Genomic DNA, 13019 nt, shown 5'->3' with positions numbered 1-13019 from the left:
GGTTGTCATCAGGAGGAAAGAATGCAACATTTTATAGTTGATTGCTGGGGAAGCAGGACATTATGGAAGGAGATAGCAGATAGACTTAGGATCAGGAGATTTCGGTCTCTGAAATACTCTGATATAGTCTATGGAGTTCCATCAACTATAAATGGTATAGACCGAGAGTCAATATATATAATAATAACAACTGTAAAATATTACCACTGGCATACAAGAACTAGAGTATCGATTAACCAGGAGCCTTTCCTGTATCTGAAGGCCGTAGATCGAATTATGTCAGAATTAAGGTGGATAAAGTCTCTAGAGGTTAAGAAAAATACAAAATTATGGGAAGGCATTTTTCTGAATGAATAATTTCATATGAATCACGCATTTTTATTTTTATTTTATATTTATTTTTCTCCCAACAGCTATGGACTCTGAAGTTAGTTTTTTGTTGGTGTGTGTGTGTGTTTATTTTTGGTTTTTTTGTTTTAATATTGTTTGATATTTTTAAGGCGGTATCTAATTAGTAAATAAGTGGACATTTGTTGTAATATGAGTTGATTATGGTTGTTCCATTGTATCTAGTTGGTTTTCATCAATAAAAATCACCTTCATTGTAAAACTATTCCCATTACATTTTTAATACTGCTACTTCTAAATTTCCCTACCTCCACTGCAACCACTATATGTAAATGCACAGTATATGCAGCAAGATAAAGTAGAATAGTTCTGAATTGTAGCATACACTGTACATTTATATGGTTGAAGTGGAAATTTAGTAGTGGCGGTATGGAAAGTGTAAGTGAATGGAATTTGATGATTTTACAATGAAGACAGTGGGAGAAGTGGCAGTATGGCATGCTACTGTATGTCAACTCACTTCAATCACTGGTGCACAGCATAAGAACCAGGGGCCGGGGCCATCTTAACAACATTATGGGCCCCCGGGCAAAGCAGTGCTCCGGGGCCCCTACATATAAAGATATATATATATATATATATATATATATATATGTATAGAAATACAGATATAGATATATAGAGATAGAGATAGATAGATGTACTTGCTCAGTGACCCTTGAAGGTTTTTTTTGCAGGTTTTTTCTTTTGCAGGATTATTTATTTTAATTAAGAGCCCTGCCTATGCGGCCCCCTTGCCCGTGGGGCCCCCGGGCACCTGCCCATCGTGCCCAATGGAAAAGATGGCCCTGCCAGGGGCTACCTTGGGCTGGGTCCCTGCATGGTTTTTTTTCTTTTAAAATGTTCCTAGTAGGCTCGCCCCCTAAAATCTGCCATCCGTACAAAAGAATAAATATCCATCTCTGCAGACTTGGGAGTTGGCAGGCTTACGGCTGCCAAAAGAGAGTGCTGAGCCATTTTGTTTGCTCAGACTCCCCACCAGGTGGATGGGCTAGAGCAATGGGCTCCCTCCTGCTCTGGAACCTGGGAAGTCACACTATGCACCTCCATTATAATTCAACAAGGAGTCTGCATGGAAAGTATGTCTAAATTATTGTGCTATCTTATTATACAATACAGATTTAGCCCCATTGCTGCCAAGACACTTTTTAAAATCCAAATGCTGAGTAAATGTTGGCAATTTTTGGGGCATCAAATTTTTACTTGATCTGTAATTTTACTGTGCAGTACCCACACAACTCATACTTCCTCTTTCTCAGAAGACTTTGCATTTGTATAAAATACCATTGTTTATTTTCTATAACTCAAGACTTGAATGGACAGTACTTTCAGTGAAGTGTTGCAATAGCAAAAAATATGCATTTTTAATTTATTTACTAAAGAAAAGATAGCGAATGCGTTAAGAAGAAGAAATAATCATGCCTTTCTGAACAGATCCAGGTCTCTCAAAAAGATTAATACCCCATTAAATTTGCACATTTGTACTCCTAGCATGCATCACTCTACTACCACTTTTTGTGTGATGTGTGATTTTTCTTGAACTATGAGATGAGTGCATTGCAAAGGTATAAAAAGGTGAGGAAGGAATGCATCTGTGGAAATTAGATACTGTATTGCATGTAAGCTTGCGAGCAGGGCCCTCTTACCTCTTCCTGTATGTATTGCCCAGTATTATTTTATTACTGTTTGTTCGTAATTGTAAAGCACTACTGAATTTGCTGGCGCTATATAAATGTTGATGATGATGATCATATGAGGAGTCAATTACTTTTCTAACTCGAGTCAGGAATGGACAATAGTTTCCATGCGGTGTCAAAATAGAACACTTTTTATTTATTTATGAAATCAAAATTGGGGAAACAGTTGAAAAAGATTGTCATACCTTTCTGAAGAGCTACAGGTCTGACGAGAATGGTAACCCATATGTATCAGTTGACCTGAAATCTCTGTCAGGAGTACACTTATGTATCAAATACTTTTAGTTACGTAAGTATGTGGTTTTTTTTGTCCAGTGACCTGATTGATCAATAGAACATATATAAAAAGGGGCTGCCTTTTTTGTCAAATCTGACACCTGTCTTTCAAATGAGGGTACCCTTGTGTATTTCACAAATGGTATTGTATTATTATTTACTATTAGGATGCGCTGCATCACTGGGCAACTGGAAAGATTGCTCAATGCTGCATTGGAAACTTCGTTACTTGATGTGTGAGTTTAGAATCTAGAAGAAGTTCTAGGGCTTTGATTCAAAAGGAGCTGATGCCATGTGATTAGATGAAATGAAACCAACACCACTTGCATCAGTGTCTGCAGAGAGTAACAGCTAACCTGATACAAACAGGAAAGTGCAAAGGGTGCAGGAGAGTTCAGTAATCAACTCAAACCAAGGTCAGTGACATATGTCTAGTAGACTTGATCATTATATGACCAAGATGTTGTATCAGCCATGTTTCATTTTATAGGGTAAAGGCTGTTCCAGGGAGCCTATAAGTTGTGATGAAGAAATATTCACACTGTTTTTTTAACATTTTTTTTGCACTGGAAGTGTATTACCTGACATATGTTATTCTGAAATGGGACAAGGGTTGAGTCATATAGACAGTATAGATGAAGGAAAGCTACGTCTGGCGAAGGCAGAACTAGTCAGGTTACCTGAGGTATAAACGCTTCCGGATAAGGAACTAATAAGTGATAAAATAAATCTATTCTGCACACAACAAAGCCACCACTTTATTACGGAACAATGCAAAAGTAAATACCAATCAACAGAACACAAATGTAATTCAGACCATGTTAAAGCTAGCATTGCTATGACATTAATATGCAGGTATATGTTATGTTTTCTGGAAAAATCATTATCCCTTAGTTCTTAAAAGCAAAAATAATATACCCTGGCCTGATCACTAAGTGCTTTGCCTACAGTCACTGTGAGCACTGTAGCACAATTTAATGAATCTCCAATTGTAAAGCGCTACTGAATTTGTTGGTGCTATATAAATAAATGTTGATGATAAAGAATGTCAGGGACAGTGTGTGAAAATAAAGGGTAAGCATTAAATATACTATTGTAGGGGATTTTTAGCTAGGAACCTACCTTTTTATTCTACATGTTGGGTAATAATATGCGATACTGCAGGGCAGACCAAACATGGATTTTCCCCTTTGATGGTTTATGAACTCAAAATTCCTCCATCATCTAACAGTTTAGATTTGTTTTGTATTTTTTAGTAAGATGTAACTATTTACAAAAATATTTTTGTTACATTGTAGGAGTCAGGGGAAGAACAACAGTCAGTTGGTCTGGTGCAGAACACTAGGGCCCTTGTGTAGTTAGTGGCCCACCTGTCTGATATTAATTTTTTGGTAGGATCACATTAGATATGCAGAGCAGACTTTCAGATGTAAATGAATGTATTCCATCAATATCAATACCCAGCTATAAATAATAAAAGATAATAAAACTGACAATAATACATTTTTGGCATGCTAGTATTATACTGCATTTAGGCACAAGACAGACACTTTTGGAAACCAGTAAATGACATTTTGCACTGGGACCCTGGAAGTCATAGACATCATTTGTAATAGCTAAATGCCTGCTATTTTGCTGTTCCTATATTGAAAGTCTCTTGCAAGTAAAGATAATTCAAAAGAAATTATGTTCTATTATATATCATTGTATATGAGGTGAGTATTATATAAATACAGTAAACAAAAGTCAGCTACCAAAACATGTTACGTATGGCTGTCTTCTGTGCATTTACCCTCCCCCAGTAACATCCAGTCACTTCCCAAGCCATTGAGACCTCCTGGAAAATGTGACCGTCCCTATGCTTGGATGTCTATAAATAGAAGGTGGGCAGCGCGTGTTGTGAGTGACAGCTGCTGCTGGGGACTTGGCCAGGGGTAAGAAGTGATCAGTTCGGGACTGAAATTTAGCAAACACACAATATTTACCTGCTTCCGCTGGAATTTCTCTGCTCATCTCGTATGAGGAGCTGATGCTCTAATCTGTGCACGGTAAAATCTGATTTATATTTGCTGGCTGACTATAGAACAAATATATTGAATTTAAGAATTATTTTGGGAACACTTTGCAAATGTTATTAGTCTTAATAAGCAGATCCACTTTCCTATGTTGGCTGCATATAAAATAATAGATTGTTACTTGCTTTGGATTGGTTAAACCTTGTTCTTATTGTATGTGGAAACATGTAATAGAAACTTTTTGTGTATCTGCAATATACACTTTGTATTAAGTCAGGGAGTTCATGCTTTATAAACCTCTTTCTTGCTGTTTTACAAGTAACAATTATTTGTAGGACTTGAAGCAGATCTTGCTATAACATAATGAAGACTGGCACCACCTAGGTTTACCATAATCTTACATTCCAACGCTTGTTCTGATCTGCTAGCTTTAGATTAATTTCTGACTGCTATGACAGCCAAATGACAATGAAGTATTCTTATGTCATGAATTTACTCAGCAGACAACTTGTCACATACATTCTGAACTGAACTAAAAATAGCGTACAAAAGTAGAATACTTTATTGTCATTATGGTACTGTTATTTAAAATCTTATACCAAAATGGTGTAGATACCTATTTTTAGACTGTAAAATACACTACTGTGGTTACTTTTGTCCCTTTCCCTTTAAGGACACTCTCATGGTATCTTAACTGTAAGAGAATGTCATGGAAAAGAGGGGTTGGAGCATGAAATGCTAAAATAGGTTTGTCAAATTGTTATGATTTTTTCAATGTTTTAAAATTAATTGTTTGAAATGCTTGGATAACAAAACTGGCACAATGTATGTTGTAAGGAATTGCAATCAATATGGTGTTTCTACAGCACCTGTTAGTTACCAACTGTTTGAACTGAATTTACCAAGAGGCTTATATTAACAGCGAAAACAAGAAATCCTAGTGTGCCACACAAAAGACTTAAAAATCTAGAAATATATGTATAGATTGCAAGAGTTTTTTAAAATAAAGGTATGTGTTTTGCAAATAAACAGGAGCAATATTTTTTTTTTTTTATATAGAATTTTTTTTATTTTAATGACCATTTATTCTACATTAAAGAAAGGTACATGTATTTGTAAATCCATATCTAATTTTAAGATGATTAGCCTTTACCACTTACAAATAAAATTCTATGGTTATTTTCTGTTTATTATTGGATATGTGTAAAGAGGCACTTTTGTGTCTTTTGGTGTTTGTCACCTAAATAAAGAAAAATCCTAATTGGGCCTTTTAATTCTGGTGCTGGTTTTGCCACTGAATTGCCCTGGAAATGTTTGCCTTTACAGTTATTTATCAAGCTTATACCTGTAGTAAAGTTACATAAATATTAAGCCACCCCTCCACGATTCTAAAGTACAAATATAGCATATTTAATAAAATAAATTAGTTGTTCTGGCTGAGGAAAGAGTGTTGCAAGTTTTAAGAAAAGGCAGAAAATTGTACACAAATAGGGATATTTTATAAGATGGCTCATTTTACAACTTATTCAAAACATGATATATACCACAGATAATGCATAAGGAACATATACTTAGATATCCATTCCGACTAGTCAGTATAATATTATTATTTATTTGTAAAGGGACACAGTGATGCACAGAGCTGGACAATGGGGGAACAGCATAAATAGAGAACAATGACATGTAAAAGTAACTACAATAAGTGTGGTTGCGGAATAAAAGATGGAGAGGCCTCTGCTCCTGAATGCTTACAATCTAGTGGGGATGGGGGTACAGTTAGCAAGCAAATGTGACTCAGGTTGTAGTTTAGGACAGATAGGGTAGCTATACCCAGTAGCATGTCGAGGTTTGGTTTGGAAATCAGGAGGTTGTTGAGCAGGCTTCAGAGAATAGGTGGTTTGTCAGGTAATGTTTAAAGCATTGGAGGCTAGGATTGAGACTGACAATGTGTTATAGGGAATTCCATGTGTATGTAGTGAAATGAGACAAGTCCTGTAGAGGTGAGTGAGAGCTGATTATGTGAGAGGAGAAGAGTCATAGATCGGAGGCATGGTGAAAGTCAGATTATTTGGAGTTAAGCATTGAGATGTAGGAAGGGGTAATGTTGTTGATGTCTTTGTAGGTAAGGGTAAAGTGTTTGATTTTAATTCTGGAACATAGAGGGAGCCAGTACAGATATTTGCAAGTTGGAGCAGCAGATATGGAGGAAGATCAGTCTTGCAGCATGATTTAGAATGGATTGAAGTGGGGACAAACTGAAGGGAATGTTAGAGTTCCCTTTTACCTCTCTATCTGTCTGTATTAGCCAGTATTGTTTATTACAGTGTTTATTTCCATTAATAAAGTGCTACGGGATCGGTGCTATATAAATAAATGTTGCTGATGAAGAGACAGGATTACAGTTTTCGTAGCATCTTGAGTAAGAACATCAATTGCATTAATTACCAAATGCAGGCAACAAGTTGCTCTCCAGGTGTTTGAAGAACCACAAATCCCAGCATGGACTGCCAAAGAAAGGCTTTGTAGTCTTTTGTAAGAGGGATTTATAGATCTCAAACAGCTGTGGAGCTAAAGGTTGCCTACACTGATTATGCAATGATATGCAATATGTCTGTATCCCAGTAATTTATAAATTACAACTTTTTGTAAAGTGCATATTTTTCATTCAACTTAACAAAACATAGATAAAGTCTCCAAGGCGCATATATAATTGCAGAGTTAGTGTAAAAGAAAATACATTTCATAGTCATTCAAAAATTGCTTCTGGCCAGAAACACAATATCATAAATAACATCCACAGGTGCTAAAACCAAGAGACACAATCTAATAACATGCAGATATTGGTGGGGTAAAGGTCTTTACAAATAGGCGGTAGGTTCTCTAAGAGTCACTATATTTCTCTGTATAATTCAAGTATTCTGACCGTTGAACATGGTAGTAAATGAAGATAACGATATGGGTAAATTTAGGTCTTTGTATAGGTAGGTTGTGAATTTCTGTCAGTCTCTGTAACTCTGTGTACTTCAACGTGCACCCAAATCAAAATTTTGAGAGCAGTTCGTAGGTAGATAATAGTATTCAGAAATGTTCCTTGAAAGTATAGCAGGTAATATATATGAGGGCGCTCAGCGGCTCTAAAGTTTTAGTAAAGCAGCTTATGTATAACAGCCTGAGCCACTGTTCTGTCCCATTAGGTCAACAGTGTAGTACAGCGAATAGAGATAATCCTCTTTTACCGCTCAAGTCGATAGTGGTAGTTGCAGATGTTCTTTGCAAGGATTAAACGTTTGTCCTATACCCCCTCCTATTGGCAGCTATCACCTCATAAGATCACCTGGCGGTAAATGTTTCAAGCTGAGAGTTTGCCGGCGGGTTTGAAAAGTGGAGATGTTGCCTATAGCAACCAATCAGATTCTAGCTATGATTTTGTAGAATGTACTAAATATATGATAGCTAGAATCTGATTGGTTTTTCAAACCCGCTGGAAAACTCTCAGCTTGATACATTTACCCCCTGGGGTAGCGCAGATAAGGCCCCCCTTATTACTAATTTAACAAAACACCTTTTTACTGTTTAAGTATATACATTTTTATTTTGTAACAGTTACAAATATACAGTAAAATTTACACTTTTCTATATCCTTACTCCTGCTACTAGGTACTGAATGACAAGAAGATGATTTTATTAATATGACCACAGATAGTGAAAAGTGGGTGCCTAAAATTATTATGGCTAGTGTTATCCATACTGAGTCAACTAAATTCAACAGTGTAACCTGCATAAACATTTTCCTTAATTGATCTGATCCTTCAAGACCCTTGATATGATTAACTCTTGGAATGTCCCACCACATAGATCATGCATGATGAGTCACAGCTTGTTTTAAGCTAGAAGTTCTCAAGGAACATGCCTAGACTGAAATATACCCCTGCTCGGGCACAAGTGAGGCAAGAATAAGTCAGTCAGAGGTGAAGTCATTCTAGTTTTCTCATCTGTTCTCAAGTGCAGGTTTCTCCCTTTTTCTTGCTTTTAGGTGCCCAGTAGTGGACTTTTAATAACAATATACCATAGTAAGAAAATGTGTGACACAACTTAAGTGACTCTTTATTTAACTCAATTTAAATGTACTCTATATATACTTAAGCTGCTTGTTTCGGAGAGTTTCTATGCTACACGGCCTAGGTCTATTTGTGTTAATTAGAGATGGCACTGGGCTCATTAACTGTTTTTTATTTTGTTCCTTTTTTACTGTAGTGTTTGTGTTTGCATATGTAAAAGCCAGAAAACATGGTTACCTATTCTAATTGATATTATCCACTCTGGAAGGAAAATATTTGCAAAAGTTTTGAGGTGGCTCAACTATGGAACCAAAGAAACCAGGAGGTCCTAAGAAGTATGTAAATCATTGGATGATCAAAACACAATGATATCGATGATCTACACACCTATTTGGACCACCTGGTTTTCTTGGTTCCATAGTTAAAGTAACTCAAAACTGTGTTTGAACAACTACACAATAGTTTTGAATTACTTGTCTTGCCTCTATCCTTGTTGGATGGTAATAATGATGTGACCATGAAGAATTCTGAAATTGTGTACAGTATATTTAATTGTAATATTTTATTGTATGACAATATGATGTGCCATCATGTAATGTCAGTTTCTTATACCACCATATTTACACATTATACATATGGTGCTATTTTCAGTACTCCAGGACAACTCTGAAAAACAAATTCTATTAACATGGAGGGCCTGATTCATAAAGGAAAGTAAGGCAATAAAAGGAGTACCTTATTTCCCTATGTATAAGACGCACCCATGTATAAGACGCACCTTCATTTTGGGGCCTAAAATTTGAAAAAAAATCAGGAAGGCAGCGCTACTCTCACTGCTGAAGATGCTGCATTTATATTATATGCGGGGTGCAGCAGGAGGAAGCAGAAGGCTCGTCTGGTTGTGATTTCAGTCTACAAAGGCAGAGATCTCACATCAGGGGTCTAGAGCATAGTTTACATTAAAGTCCCATTTCAGTTACAGGAAAGCAGCGCTACTGCACAGCGTTGTTGACAAGAGACAAGTCACGTAGACACGACCCAAGCATGTCTACGTGACTTGTCTCTTGTCAACAACAAATAGGCTTGTCTCATCGGAACTCTCGGTCACGTGATTGACAGCTCAGAGAGAGAAGAGACTAGAATGAGCGTGCGGGAGGCTGAGTCTCTGTCAGCAATGTAAAAAAAAAAAAAAATAGCGCTGGTACTGGCACTGTATAAGACGCACCCAGTTTTTAGACCCAAATTTTTTGGGAAAAAGGTGCGTCTTATACATGGGGAAATACAGTAAGTTTTCTCCTGGACAAACCATGTTACAATAAAAGGGGTGCAATTAGTTTATTATTATGCATGTAAGGAAATACTGGCTGCTTTTTTCTGTAGCACACAAATACTTGATAGCTTTATTTTTACACTGAAAATGATCTAGAACATACTCTACCCCAACTATAAATCTGCCATAACATTTAAAATTTACTTTCCCCTACAATGCAATATGGTTTTGCCAAGGTGCAAAGTTACATTTTTTTTGCTTTCCTTTCCTTAATGAATCAGGCCCAGAGTATCCTGTAGGCCTCAGTTTTACAATGTATAAGCCTTGGTTGTGGAGAATAAAAACTGATGGGTGTTTGTCACAACCTTTTGAAGATCCAAGGTTATCCAGCACCTACCAGGTTAACTTTTCAATCATCATAACAATAGAATGCATCTATACAAGCCATCATCATAACAATAGAATGCATCTATACAAACAATCATAACAATAGAATGTATCTAAACAAGCCATCATCATAACAATAGAATGCATCTATACAAGCCATCATCCTAGCAATAGAATGCATCTATGCATGCCTTTGCCCTAACAAAAGAATGCATCTATACATTCTCCCCTTTAGAGCAGGGCCCGCTCTTCTGGGGGTAAATTTATCAAGCTGCAGGTTTAAAAAAGTGGAGATGTTCCCTATAGAACCAAATAGATTCTAGTTATCATTTATTTAGTATAAGATGCAAAATGACAGCTAGAATCTGATTGGTTGCTGTAGGCAACATCTCCACTTTTTCAAACCTGCAGTTTGATAAATTTACCCCCTAGTGTTTTATATCATTTTGATGTTTGTAGTTTTTTTGTAATTTTGTGATTTTGTTTGTTTTGTATCTATGCCTTATTATTATTATTATTTTTTATTTATAGGGCACCACAAAGTGTTTGTAGTGCCATACAGAGACAAACAATAGGAGAGTACAAGGTAAAACAGCATAGTACAGTTAACAATAAGCACTATAACTCAGGAAGCTCAAAGCACAGCTAAAGAGACAGGCTGAAAGGTTAAGGGTGAGAGATATTTAGCATACGTTTTAAACCAGTACCCAAGAGGGTGGGCATGGCTGACAGGTAAGAGCCATTCAGAGGTGCAGTGAAGAGCATAACAGGGAAGCCCCAAACTTAAACCCTGCACACAGGGCCGATTCATTAAAATACATAAACAGTGATTTTGTGTGAATAATCTGCACAATTACTCTACGCATGCCAAGAACTGGACCATACTTCACAAAATACAACAATCTTTGAGCACAAAGGACACTTACGGCAGCTTACGGGCCATGGAATTGGCGTTTGCCTGTAGTTAATTTAGAGTAAGGGAGTGCCAAACTCAAGTGCACACAGCAACATCCGATTGAAGCTGTGGGCATCTCTCAGGTACTTGTTCTTAAGCCGTACCTCTTGCTGCAGCTACAGGTCTAGTCTAAGTTACGATTACTAGTGATGATGGCTGAGTATGTATGCAAGAACATGTGTTTGCAATCAAGATCGATTGTAAAAATTTATTTTATGTACAGTAGACATTCATAACATCCTAATAAATGTATTTCATGGGGAAAAGAAAACAAAAAAAATGTTTTATCATTAATGCATATGTTACCAACTGGTGACATTAATTGAATTTATTTTCTGTGTGTTCTTTTGTGACTTGATATCCCACATAGGTATTGGAAGTATCCTACAATGTCTTGTCTAGTAGAGCAGAGCAGACCTAGACCCGTATTCATTACTACACATATCTTCAGATCCGCTCCATGTTGAATTCAGGCATACATATTCCCGATTTTACATGCCTTTTTACAAAAACTCATTGTACGTTCACTATGCGTCCATAAATGAATCAGGCCCATGATTTCTGGAGCTTCATACAATCCTACTAGTTAGGTCAGTATCCTTTTTTTCCCTTCATAACTGTTTCCAGTTCAGTTTACCCACTACCTACTTATTAACTGGGTAGTTAATATCCAGTTCATTTTAATATATGCTTCAGCCCACCCAGTCCTTTTATTCAGTTCATTTGGGGGAAGCAGCTTTTCCCTGAAATATAATGTTATATTGTGAGACTGTTGCTTATTCCTCTGATATTGAACATGCATATTTATGTGACAGGAATGCACATTATTTGCTCTGGAGGCCAAGTTGGACATACTTTAGTCTTTGTAGCAACTATAGACAAAGCACATGTCAAAAACTAAGAAAGCCTCTGTGTTTCTACATAAAAAAATTGTGATGTGTTCCAATAATTTATCCAAGAAAAATCAAAATGATTCTGCAAATTAGAGTCACTATGTCTTATTTACTAACAGTGCACTTAGATGCAAAACGTATAACTAATTATATGCCTGCTTTCACTGTTTGGTATTCTGGACTCTGGATCCGTTCAATGATGTTGTGAGAACGGATCCTCAGGGAGAATCTAACAATACACTGGTAAGTGGAAATGGTGACCCAAGGTTCAAACAGATGACAGATGCAGGATAAAAGTACAATCAGCGGTTTAATGATGACTGAATGAATATACAGGTAAGTCTTGGTAGATGCATAGATACTAGAAACGTGGTACAAGGTGAGCGGAGCCACCGGCAATGTCATAGGTAATATGAATAATCAATAAGTAAATGGAGATGGTTTAGAATGAACAGTCCAGCAATAGGGTGGAAAGAATGAGGCACAAGGGTATGGTATCACAATAGCGCAGCACACATCAAAGGAGAGTTCAACAATCCAGGTAGCAGTAGATACACAGTAGATGCGGCAGGGACCCGATACCAAATAGTGCCTTAATGCTTTCAATGATACTTGAACAGTTCAGCCAGGAAAGAGGACAACAAGCAGCTTGGTAATACGACCTGTAATGCCACTGAGCCGGAGTGACCAATGCGGAACAGATGAAGCTGGATAGAACGGCTCTGAGAGATGACTTGAAGGAGCAAGCTAACAGCGTCAGGTGTGGTTTAAACAGTCCCGTTCCAGGGTCAGCGATACAGCGAGGGCAGGTGTGGCTGGAGCAGTATAGCCCGAGGTGTGACACACAGTAGAGATGGTTTGCAGCTTGAGCGATATAGCCCGTGAAGTTGCACACAGCGGAGGAGGTTGTAGCTTGAGCGGTATAGCCCGTGATGTAGCACACCGCGACGGTGGTTGCAGCTTGAGCGGTATAACTCACAGAGTAGCACACAGCGGAGGTAGTTGCAGCTTGAGCGGTATAGCCCGTGGAGTAGCAACACAGTAGAAACAGGTGCAGCTG

At 37.3% G+C, this 13019-nt stretch overlaps 1 protein-coding gene across 1 annotated transcript in view; it reads left to right on the top strand.

The window, feature by feature from the left end:
- Positions 1-4309: 4309 nt before the first annotated feature.
- ALPK3 (alpha kinase 3) overlaps positions 4310-13019 on the top strand; it is a 105906-nt gene continuing 97196 nt past the window's right edge. Inside the window, exon 1 of the mRNA XM_075208409.1 lies at positions 4310-4429. The gene's annotated coding sequence lies outside the window, so the exon portion shown is untranslated. The remainder of the gene's footprint in view (positions 4430-13019) is intronic.

This window comes from Mixophyes fleayi, chromosome 4 (assembly GCF_038048845.1).
Source record: "Mixophyes fleayi isolate aMixFle1 chromosome 4, aMixFle1.hap1, whole genome shotgun sequence".
Taxonomy (NCBI): Eukaryota; Metazoa; Chordata; class Amphibia; order Anura; family Limnodynastidae; genus Mixophyes; species Mixophyes fleayi.
Note: the sequence above shows the minus strand (reverse complement) of the source record. Positions and strands in the feature narration are given on the sequence as shown.